The following is a 12,670-nucleotide window of genomic DNA, read 5'->3' on the forward strand; positions in this document are numbered from 1 at the left end:
CCCACCATGGAATCAGGGATGGTCTGGGACGGGACTGCTGGCACCGCTACCAATACTCAGGATGCTGCCCTAATAATAGTAACAGAACGGCCATCGACTGGGGACTTAGACTGTCTCGAGAGCTTCCGCCTTTTTATCTCATTGGATCCTCCTAAGAGATGTGTACGTTAGCGGCTGTGACCGTCTCCATTTTATAAATACAGAAAGAAAGAAATAGGGAAATTAAGTAGCTTGGCCAAGGCCAAAAATCTTATCAGAGGTGGAACCAGCCTGTGGCTTCAGACAGCTGGGCTCCAGAGTCTGCTGTGCTCCAGGACCTTGGGCAGAAAGTGTAAAGCGCTAGATCTATGACCAACCTCTGCAATGAGGGCCAGCTGGGCTGGAGAGTATTGGTCATGGGGCACTCACTGCTACCTGCCTGGTGGTCCCCCTCCCAAGAACTTTTTCTGCTTTGTCTCATGTAATCGTCACAACCAGAATACAAGGTAGGTACAGCTGTCATCCCCGCCCTGTCCACAAGTGAACTAAGGCTCCAGGAGGAAAGGGAGAATCCTCACTTACAAGCACCTAATAGACACCAGGAGCCAGGAGCTTGGCAACCACAGCTTGTAAGTACTTCACGTGTATTAACTCAATAAATCCTCTCCACAACCCTGGGAGGTAAATATTATTTATGCCCTTATCTTAGAGAGGAGGAAAGTAAAGCACAGAGAGGTTCAGTATCTTGTCCAACGTCATACAGCTTGGTGAGTGGCAGAGCCAGGATCCCACCCCTGGGCTGTGCTCTTAGCCCCACGTGATGCCACGTGTGTTTTCACCTCCAGAACAAGATGGTGTGTCCAGGAGCTGAACTGCCCCCCTTGCTCCAATGTAAAGAGAACACTGATCCGGCTGACTCCATGGTATATGTTTCCATTTTAGGCCCTACCCTGAGCTAAAAATACCAGCAACACAGAGCTCGGTTTCCTCATACGTGAAATGGGTTTACCAGCAGGTACGGCTCTCTCTGGGTCTTTGAGAGGGTCGTTGAGGTAAGGCAGAGGAAGCATTCTGGAAACTGTAAAGTGCAGTGCCCATGCTCCCCTGGGTCGTTGGTGCTCCTACCCACTGTGTAAAAGAGACAACAGACAGAGGTCTAGAGGGCAGGACACTGATCCTCCTGAAAGCCTGCTGGACGAGTTTTCTGGAATAGGGAGTACATTCCAGCGCTGCACCCGGGAGGTCCCAGGGGTCTTCATGCTTCAGGTCAGGACTGAGGGTCACGGGCAAAGCATGGGCGCCACAATGAGAACAGGCTGCCCTGAGGGTAGACGGAGAGCTGAGGGCAGCACTGGGCTAAGCAGTTGCCCAGAGGGCAGGCAGCCCCCTGCCTGGGGCCTGGGACTGGACCTGTCCACAAGGAGGGTCGAGGCTCCGAATCCTAGAAGCTAAATGCAGCAAATGTAGAAGCTCTGTGCTCCAGACCTGCCCCCAAGTCTACAGGCTGATTTCACATCTTCCTTAACACCTTTCCTCCTGGGCACCTTGACACAGAAGTATCGATCCACATGGTCCCTCTGGGGCGGCTGAGATGCCCAAGCATCACAAGAGCCAACTTCGATGGAGCGTTTCTGTGAGTCCTCAGTATCCAACAGATATTAATTTACTTAAGCCTCACTACCATCCCACGAGGCAGGGGGAATTATCACCCTATTTTATAGAGGAGGGGGTTTCAGGCACAGAGGGGCTCTGGGGACCTCCAGCCAAGGGCTCTTGCTCTGAGCGTCAGCGTCTACAAACCACAGCGAGCCCTAAGCAGTAATAAAAGTAAAATGCCAGCCAATGCCAGCCAACCTGGAGCTCAGCAATGGTGTCAGCAAGCAAAGGTCATGATGGTTGAACCCTTACGTGGAGTCCCCGTGCCCATGGGTTTATCCTTCCAACACTGAGAATGTCAGCTTTTCTGAGAACCACTGGGTGTGCTCTGTCTGAAGGGCAAACACACAGACACACACACAGACACACACAGACACACACTAATACACGCTCACGGTATTCAAGGTTAAAGCCCCATGTTCTAAATTGCGCTTTGAGCTGACAAAGTGCAGAAGGCTGAAGTGGGCCTCTGGGCCTGCTCTGCCCACAGAGAGGCTGCGGGGAGATGCGGACTGCAGGATGGGGCCCTCTAATGTGTTCTACATTTTCTACAGATATAAAAAGCCAGAGTCCCCGATACAGTGAGGAAGTGGTTAAAGGCGTGGGTTACACTGACATTGCAAGAGAGAACCCAGAGAACTTTCCTCTCTTCAAGGACTTTGTTTTAATCGATCTTTCTGAAGGAAACCACATTCTTCATGGAAAATCAGTGGTTAAACAAGCCAACGGCCGGCTCAGTCCTCACTTTGAAGCACTTGGTTGAAGACAGAGAACTGGGGGTGGCAGGAGGGTGTGGTGCGCAGAGTCGTGCAAAGAGCGGGGCCTTTGGGGGCAGAAGGACCAGGTTCAAACCCCAGCCCTGACGCTTGCTGATGTAGTGACCTTGGGCAAGTGAGTGACACCTGGGGCCTCGGTTTCCTCATCTGTGAATGGGGCCGACGAACCTACTCCACAGGTCATGGTGAAGATGCCCAGAGGAGGTGGCTGCGTCTTCCCCACGGCGGGAGGTGAGGTCCCTACTGCTGTGAGCGCCGTGGGGCTCAGGGGACTGGCAGCAGGGTCTCTCCAGCCCGCCTGTCACGCCAGCCGTGCATCCCCAGCCCTGGGCCCGCGCTTTACCTAAATCTGACCTAGTTATCGAGTGGCAATGAATTTCCGCTTTTTTTTTTTTTTTAACTTTAAAAATAGTGCAGGGCAAAACCACAATTGCTGACCACTGCTTTTTCTTTCTGGAGCCTCTGAACACAGGAAGGTGTCTTGACCTCAGCCAGCCACTGTGGTCACCTGAGAGTCAGGAAATGCCCCTGGCCAAGCACAGGCACAGAGCACGTGCTCACAGACAGAAAGACACACTCACAGTACAGTCATGCACACGTACAGTCACGCACACACACACATTGCAGACACACACAGACTCACACTCAAAAACACACACTCTCGCACAGAGACACAGATAGAAAGACACACACAGATACACTCAGCCACACACAGACACACCAGACTTTCTTGAAATGGACACCTCAGTGACCCATTCATAGGTCTTCCCCAGAAAGCACCAAGGAGGGGGTAGTTTCTGTGACAAACATGCCATCCCAGGAGGGCCTGGTGGCCCTCTCTTAGGGGGACAGGTGAGTCCAAGGAAGTGGCTCTGGGTGGCAGGTGAGCCCTCCAGGAGGTGCCCGTTCCTTCTCATCTCCTTCCTCGAGTCCGTCACCCTCTGCCACCCGTCCCCCCCCGCAATGGATCCCTCACCCATGAGGGGGCCGGTGATGTTACCTCGTGGGGAAAGAGGGCGTGGGTGGGAAGCTGGGCGCCCACTGGGGCACAGTGTGGAATCAAGGAGTTAATTCACGCCGAGCCCTTGCGAAGGTGCCCTGCAAGTAGATGTAACAATGATGGCAATAATTCTCACTTAAATAACACTCACTATGTGCCACACACTCTAGGAGGCTGTGCACATAGAGGCTGGTTTACACCCAAGAACAGCCCTACGAGGTGGGGAGAGGGTTATCGCAGCCTTACAGGTGATGAAACTCAGGGCAGAGATCAGGCTCCTTGCCCCGAGCCGCACAGCTGGGGAGCGAGGGCACCGGGATTTGAACCCAGGCAGTTGGATCCTTAGCAACATGTTCTAACCTTGTGAGCCCTCAGTCTTATGCCTCTGGTCACCGGTCCCTTTCTGTCCCTGTGTGAATGTGAGGCCAAAGCAAAGTGGAAGGTCATGGCTCCGTGCCCGGGCAGACCAGGGTTTCGACCCCAGCTCCGCCCATGGCCATCTCGCCAACTCCCTTTGTCATTCTGAGCTTCCAGCTCCTGATCTGAAAACTGGGGATATTTTGGTGAACACTCATGGGTCTGGTACGCAGAGTGAACAAGATGATGGATGCAAACTACCTAACATGGAATTATCACTCAATAAAGTTAGTTAGGATTATCGTGATGAATGCTGTTACCTAGGTATTTTCCTCCTACAATCTGACGTACTATCATTTGATAGTATCATTATCAAAGTCACTTAATTAAACCTGTTGTTACAAACCTAGTGACAGGTAGCAAGTCCCTTGCAATCTCTGTCTTGGAGTTCTGCTCACATGCACTTCCTGCTTTTTGAAAATATGGACTGTATCCATAGGACACACATATTAGTGGCCTCAAGGTGAGTCTGTCTGTCATCAGTGTCAAGAGAGAGCCAGGAATTCTCATGCTTTCGAAGTTCAGAGCAGGGAGAGATTTCTGAGCATGAGGGTGGTCCAGAGGAAGCTGCACAGAAGTAGGACTTGAGTGGGCTTTGATGGGAGGAAATGATTAGAGAAAAGGAAAGAGGGCAGGTGGCCACTCTTGGGGGGAATAGGTGGGGATGGCAGGTGAATTCAGGGGTCTGATTACCCAAGGGAGCTGTAGGGGGTAGCAGCTGGTTGCAGGTATCCCAGCATCCCCAGAACAGGACTTAGAACTCAGAAAAATATGTACTGAATGAGTGAGCCAGTGGCTGTTTAAGTGGATCAGTAGATGGATGGATGGATGGATGGATGGATGGATGGATGGGCGGATGGATGGACCAATTAATTCTCCTGGGTGAAGAGAGGCATGGGCATAGAGAGGTAGTGAGGAACAAAAGTGAGAAGGCTTTAAATCCAGCCTGAGCAAGAGGTGCAATTAGAAGGTAGTAAACCCCAAGATACAGGACAGGTATCTCACAGGCGGTGAGGAGTCAGTAAAGGCTTCTGAACAGGATGTTAGAGAAGGTATTTTAGGAATGTCCTTGAGTCATTTGTCTTTGCATCTCGGTGCTGAAAATAGCGCATAGCACTCAATAGCCTCTCCGTAAATGATCCTCGAAGCTTCCCGAAGATGAACTTCTGATGGCAGAGGTTGGGATGGTTATTCCTTTACCCCCAGAGCCTAGCACAAAGCTTGGCGTACAGCAGGCCTTTGCTAAACATTGGTGAGCAGGAACTCAAATGAATGGCTGGATGGTGGATTGACCGCTGAGTGGGACGAATGGGAGAGATGCTGTCTGAGGCAGGGAGCCCAGCAGAGGCTCGTGTGGCCAGAGGAGAAAGGGGTGAGGCGTGATCCAGAGCATCACTGCCACTGCCCTGCATAGGGCCCTCTCCTAGGAACGGGCCCAAACCTGGAAGGTTGAGACCAGAATGTTGTAGACTAGCTGGACTGGGGGACACCATCGAAGCGGACAACTCAGAGAGAATTCTGCAAACTAAAGCAAGAGATAGACTTTTTAAAAAACCTTCTGTACATCCAAGTTAATATTAGTATTCTCCTTCATCTTTTCTACACCGAAATCGTCTTCTTTCCTTGATCCCTAAAAGCATGAGTTTTAGTCTAATTTGTAACACTCCGAGTTTGGCAAAATTTCAGTCAAAGGGATGATAATTAACAGAACTTTCATCTTGAAACCCTAGTCTGAGGGCGTAAGAGCACGCTTCCCCCTTCCTCTTCTTCTTAGGAATCAGCAGTTCTTGTTTTTAGTTGGTGAAAGCCCAGGGAATTTGGATGAGGAAAAAAAGCTGTATCTTAGCCCTTGTTAATGTCCTTTGAATATCAGCCGAGGTGTTGCCCTTGCCTGGAAACATCTTAACATCAAGTACAGGGATGAATCGTAACCTAGGGGAGCGCATGAAAGGCAAGGCTGGAAAGAGGCTCCGTGAGTACGTCCCCTCTTTCGGAGACGTGTGTGTGTACAAAATACATCATCTCTCTAAGCCTCAGTGTTCTCCACTATAAAGCGCCAGCCTCACAGCCTTGTTGCAAGAGGTGTACAAAGTGCACTGCGTGAGGAACTCAGCAAGGGGCCCAGGGCAGAGCACACGGTCACCACTGGCTTCCGTTCCTTCTCTTGCCCTTAGTTCTATGGGTCCTCCCAACAGGACAACAGCTCGCCAGCCCTTTGGTGACTAATTCTACCTTGTCATTCTCTTTAAAACTTTGAAAGCAACTTCCAGTGTGGAAAAGTGGGGTAGCGCTTCATAAACTGCAGCCGATGGCAGGAGTCAGAACCTGCAGGAAAGACAAACAGCCTGGTCCCTCTGAGGTGCAGGGAACAGAGCAGGAGGTACGGCTTCACAGCCAGGTCTGCTTCCTCCCGGCCGTGGGACGCCTGCTAAGCCCTCCGCGGCCTCTCTCCACCTCCGTCTCTCCATCTTTAGATAACTTTTGTTAAAACATTTTTAAAAAGCTTCTGGCCACACCACGCAGCATGTGGGATCTTAGTTCCCCAGCCAGGGCCTGCACCCCCTGCATTGGAAGCACGGAGTCTTAACCACTGGACCACCAGGGAATTCCTGCTCCACCTTTATATAACTTTTAAAGGGAAGTAGAAGGGAATTAAATGTTTACAACGTACCTTTTAAGAGCCAGTCATTCATGCACATTTTCTCATGTGATCCCAGCAACAGCCCTATACGGATTATCATCCCCACTTTATAGATGGAGGCTCAGAGTGGGTAAGTACTTTGTTCAAGGTCTTGGGACTAAAAGCAGCAGAGCCAGGGTTATAAAGCTTGCACTGTCTCTCCCCTCCACTGTCCTACCTATGGCTGGAAACAACGAGAACTCAGCCCATCACACCCTTATTTTCCACGCCACTCGGGGTGGCTTATGGGTGATGACCCATAAACAAAATCTTCGCGAGGGTGTCCAGGACAGAGAGAGGAAAGGCAGGGAGAGTCTGGCTTCTCCTGTGTCCGAGTGCCGAATGGGCAAGAATCGCACAGGACGGCTCGCAAAGGTCCCTTGTCATGGCCCTCGTTATGTCTGCAGCCTGGAAAAGCCACACAGCCCAGAACCCACCCTCGGTCACTTTGATGTGCATTTACAGCTGTCCCACACTCGCTTTATGCAGAGCGCTCACTCAATCTCATTTCAATACGCTCACCCACCTGAGGAAGTAGGAAGAACCAATACTATTTAAAAAGAAAATACATTACTTGTTTAATCACTCTTTTGTACATTCCCTACTTCATTCCACAAAGAAATTGGGGTATACTCAGGAAAGGGTGTCAAAGAAGTTTAGTAAGCTGCTGGTACCAGGTGAAGGAGGTTAGGAAGCCAGATTTCCTGAACCCCAAGATGCTGTGGCTTTCCCATGATGCCATGCTGCCTTGATGGCGGGCAGGGGTCCTGTGAAATTCATGCCATCTCCCCACTGCCTATCACTCCACCAGGCTCTCTGGATAGTCCAACTTTGCCAATTCCCAGAGTCCCCTATTAATTCCAGGAGAGGGAATGATGGGTGAGTTTTATGGGCTTTTTACACTTTTCAGAATACTCTAACTTTTCTCCAATGAATTTGTTACTTTTAATTAGAAAGAATTTTAATTACATTTAAAAGATCAGTTCCATACTAAAACATAACCTGACTCTTGTCAAGAGGAAAGCAGCCATAGTCACTGATCAGTGGATGAGTGACAAGGCCAAGACCATGGAAGAACACTTGCAGGGGAAATAAGAGGAAGACCCCCGAGGGCGGGAGAGGCCGTCCTGACCAAGAGGAGTGGTCCCAAGAACAAGCCTTGTGTCATCACATCACAGGTCTGCCGAAATGGCAATCTTCTTCACACCCTGGACAAAAGCTAACGTGCATTGTCCTACAGCCATCGGTGTCACCTCAGTTTGGTTAAAGGCAGAACGGCAACTTCTGCAATCTTTAAAGCAAAAATAGCAGCACAAAAGTCTGTGGTGAAAATACAGCTGAACAGAACAAAGCAAATAAAATTACTTACTGTCCTCTCAACCAGGGAGCATGACTGTTGAATACCGTTATCCTCCTAGCATGTATCTTCCGTGTGTGTGTGTGTTATAAGTAGGAAACAAGTTAAATCATATTGATTTTTTTTTTTTTTTTGCGGTACGTGGGCCTCTCACTGTTGTGGCCTCTCCCGTTGCAGAGCACGGGCTCAGCGGCCATGGCTCACGGGCCCAGCCACTCCGCGGCATGTGGGATCCTCCCGGACCGGGGCACAAACCCGCGTCCCCTGCATCGGCAGGCGGACTCTCAACCACTGTGCCACCAGGGAAGCCCTAGATAGTATTTTAAGCCATGTTTCTTTGTCTCTATAGCTAACTTTTTAAAAATGGTTTGAATGAGCTATAACTCACATACCAGACAGTTCACTCACTTAAAGCATACAGTTCAATGGTTTTTAGTTATATTCACAGAGTTGTGCAACCATCACCATAATCTACTTTTAGAATATTTTCATCATCCCACAAAGAAATCCTGTACCCACTAGGAGTCAGTCCCCATTCCCCACCCTCACCCCCAGCCCCTGGAAACCACTAACATACTTCCTTATTCTGAACATGTCATATAAATGGAATCACACAATACCATGGCCTTTTGTGTCTGGCTGCTTTCACTTCATCCATGTTATAGCATGGAAGCATCAGTACTTCATTCTTTTTGGTTGCTGAATAATTCTCCACTGCCTAGATATACGATTATTTTGTGTACCTATTTATCAGCTGATGGACATTCGGTTGTTTCTACTTTTTGGTGATTATAAGCAATGCTGCTGTGAGCATTCGTGTTTAATTTTGTGTCTGTGGATATATGTCTTCATTTCTTTTGGTTGTATTCCTAGGAGTATGTATGTGTGTATGCTGGGTCATATAGTAACTCTATATTTAACCCTTTGAGAAGGTGCCAACATGTTTTCTAAAGCAGCTGCACTACTTTATATTCCCACAAGCAATGTACGAATGTTCTGATCTCCCCACATCCTCACCAACGCTTTGTCTTTTTTATTATTATAGAAATTTTAGTGGGTATGAAGTGGTATCTCATCATGGTTTTAATTTGCATTTCCCTAATGTCTATGATGTTGAGTATCTTTTCATGTGCTTATGGGCCATTTGTATATCTTCTTTGGGGAAATATCTATTCAGATCCTTTGCCCACTTTTAAATTGGGATAATTTGTCTTTTTGTTACTGAGTTATTAGTGTTCATTGTATATTCTGGATACAAGTCCCTTATCAGATATATGATTTGTAAGCATTTTCTCCCATTCTGTGGGTTGTCTTTTCACTTTCTTGATGGTATTTTTTGCAACACAAAAGTTTTTAGTTTTGGTGAGATCCAATGCATTTATTTTTTTCTTTGCTGTTTTTGCTTTTGGGGTCATATATAAGAAACCACTGCTTAACCCAAGGTTCAGGAGTCCTGCCTAGCATTCTAACTAAACATATTTTTAAAACATTTTTTATAACGTGCTGCCAAAATGTCTTACAAAAAGGCATTATTATTTGCAAACTTAACCCACCAACCAACCATGTCTACACATGGAAGAAAGAGGAGGAGATGCCAGCAGGTAGTGGGTGCCTGCTGTGTTCCATGCCCTTTACATCATCTTCTAAACCTCGGAACTGGGGAGAGAAGGCTGTGTCCCTTCTATGAAAGAGGGACAAAGCCTCAGACAGGATAAACGACTTGCCCCAAATCAGTCTGTTTGTCTCCAAAGCAGCTGCACCATCCGGCCTCCCTATGCCAAAGGGAATAGGGACCAGGCAACTACCTGCTCTCAGCCTCCCTTCTCCTGACATCTTTGGCAAATGGTGCTCTCCACGGGACCTGGCTACAGATTGTCCCCTTTACCTGGATGCGCTGTGTGGAGGCCTTGCCCAGGCATCCGCTGCGGGGAGCCATCCTGGGTCGGGGAGCCTCCTGGGCACTTGCTCGGCCTTGGCTTGGCCCCTTTAGAACAGAGCTTGCTCTCCTGTCATGTTTCTCCTCCAGGCTCTTGGAGACTTGACAAAATGCCTTTTTCCATCTGTCACAAACATTACATCCAACGGCCTCAGTCACCTTCTGGCTGTCAGAAACCATTTAAACTCTTGGCACTTGAAAAGCACTGCTTTCCCAGGCAAAGGTATCACCCTTTAAAAGTGACACCTGAGTGATAGCCAAGGCGATGGCTGCCCCCTCATTTCAAAGGGAATCGAAAAGGCGGCTCCGGAGCCTTTCTCCCTGTTCTCAACAAGCAATTCATGCATACATGGTGGGCAGGCGTCGCTTTTTAAAAATAATATCAAAATGATAACTTGTAAAAGTGCCTAGATGTTTCTTCCCAGTCATGTATTCCTGTGGCTTTGTCTCAGGGACCAGCTGGCCCAGCATAATGCCTAGGGCAGCTGGGACTGGGTGGGAGAGAGGGCAAGGCCTGGCCGCGGAGGATGTCAGCCTAGGCTTTCCCACATTCTTATTCTTTGGCTTTGAACAAATCAGTCACCCCTTTAAGCCTCAGTCCCCTCAACGATACAGCACACGCCTCACAGCCTTGTTGCAAGAGGTGTGGGAAGCACAGTGTGTGAGGACCTGAACACGGGGCCTGCGGCAGAGCACACGCTTCACTGGCTTCCGTTCCTTCTCTCCCTCTTAGGTCTGTGGGTCCCCCAGGAGGAATGCCAGCCCTTTGCTGACTAATTCTACACTGTCGTGCTCTTAAAAGTTTTGAAAAGCAAAACCAGTGTAGAGAAGTGGTAAGAACACGGGCTTAGAAATCAGGAAGACTTGCATTTGTGCCTCTGCTCTGGCCCTTAGTGGCCTGGTCGTGTTCACAGTGATGCATCAATGAACTGCACCAAATCAGTTAACTTCACCAAATCCATTTTGTAAAGGCGGGATTTTATTCATCCCTCTTTGTTTTGTCGTGTGGCTTGGTGACATCAGGATACATGAATAAGTGGTACTGACGGCAGCTCTGGGGGTTAGCCAGCCCTTGCCCAGGGCTGCACTTGCACATCTAATTTCAAGGTGGAAGGATGGAGGGTGAGAGGCGCTGCCTGGATTCCCAGCCCAGAGGAAGCTGGCCTAGAACCGAAGCCTGGCCACTCTGCCCCACGGGAGACACTGAGCTGCTTGTTTTCCCTGTAAGTTTGACTCCACAGTCAGCTGTGGTACGTGAACTTCCCCACCAAATATGAGCAGCTAGAAGACGGTAGAGCCCAGCCCAGACATCTAGGAGTGCAAAAGCCATGTCTGATTGCTAGTTTCCTCCTCGTCACCCCCGATTGCCTCCCTCTCTCCATCTCCCCCTCCTTTGCTTTCTTCCTGCTCCTTTCCCTCCTGGAGTAAATGGCCCCAATCAGCTCCTGACCCATAGAAAGGGCTCCCTGTGCCTGCCCTGGAGAAGCGCAGTGTGTGTGGAAGTTCTGAGATTCTGGCAGGTGTGGATGGTCTTGTGTGTGCAGGAGGGGAACTGGCTGGGGGATAGGGTGTCCCCTCAGGGGACAGTAGCAGCAGGAGGGGTGACCTGGGCTGCATGGACATGACTGGTGGTGACTGGGTGGAGCGAGCAGAGCAGAGAGGAGGGGTGTGGCCGGCGTGGGTGTGACATCCCTGGAGAGGTTAGCTGAGGAGGGGGCACCTCGGCAAGAGGCTGCGCTGGGAGGAAGGGCACTGGCCCAAGAGGGCCTTCCTGGGTGCCACGAGCAAAGGCGTGGGGGAGGGGACTGCCCCAGGGAGCTCAGTTACAGGGTGCTGGGCTCAGGTTCCAGGATAGGAGTCCCTGTGCTGGCCACAGAGGTGGGGAGGAGGCCTGGAGGGAGGGGCCGCACCAGAAGTGGACTGTCCAGGGTTCCCATAACGTCCAGACCACAGAGGCCACCGTGGACTTGCTCTTTGAGGTTGCAGAGGGCAAACTGTCTGCACAACCAGCTGAAGTGAAACCCACGACCCGGGCCTGTCCTGGCGGCTGTGCCTTCGGGCCTGAGCCTCACACCCCAACCCTCCCACACTTGGCTTTGTGTGTTCAGATGGGCCTGGCATTTTCCACTGCCCACTTCCTTATTTTGTATTAGCTCTAGCTGGGTGTGAAGTCTGAGCCCAGCGCCCGCCCTGTAAACGAGGGTAGTCCCGGGGCCCATCATTCCGGCAGACCCGCTCCCCAAACCTTCCCGTGTGGACAATCCCAGGGGACTCTGGCTAAGATGCTGATGCATTACTATGAACTAAATAGGTACCCTCCTGAATCCTTGCCCCAGCTGAGCTCCCGGAGTCCATGTCACATCATTTGTAACCCCATCCCCTTCAAATATGTCAGGGAAAACAAGTATAAATTATTATACAGTGGAGAAAAAAGAATGGGCAGAGCATGGGCTTTGGGATTAGAGAAATCTTACTGAGTCCTGAGCTGACAACTCGGTAAGTGGCTTTACTCCCTGGGTCTCAGTTTCCCCACCTGTAAAATGGGTATATAATAGTGTCTCAAGGTACGGCATCGAGAGCACGGGCTGTATGTCAATTATTAGCCCAGGTTCAAGTCCAGCATCCCCCACCTACCAGCTGTGTGTCCTCAGGAAAGCTATTTACACTCCCCGTGTCTCAGTTCCTCAAATGTAAGATGGGGGTAAGAAGGATATTTACCTCACTTGCTTGTTGAGATGAGCTGGTGACATAAAAGGTAATGTGCTTACATGTGTTAGGTTTCTAATAAACAGTAGTCGTCATTAAACTCAGAATTGATATTTCAAAGAGTTCTTGCAAAAATTAAATGAAATAACAGGTTTGAAAAATA

The 12,670-nt window shown here is 49.7% G+C and overlaps 1 protein-coding gene across 1 annotated transcript in view; it reads right to left on the bottom strand.

The window, feature by feature from the left end:
- The window catches only part of TG (thyroglobulin), a gene marked incomplete at its 5' end in the record, with an annotated part of 239,460 nt that overhangs the window by 37,401 nt on the left and 189,389 nt on the right, over nucleotides 1-12,670 (bottom strand). The window lies entirely within an intron of this gene.

The sequence above is a fragment of the Mesoplodon mirus genome, assembly GCF_964341445.2.
Source record: "Mesoplodon mirus genome assembly, chromosome: 16".
Lineage (NCBI taxonomy): Eukaryota > Metazoa > Chordata > Mammalia > Artiodactyla > Ziphiidae > Mesoplodon > Mesoplodon mirus.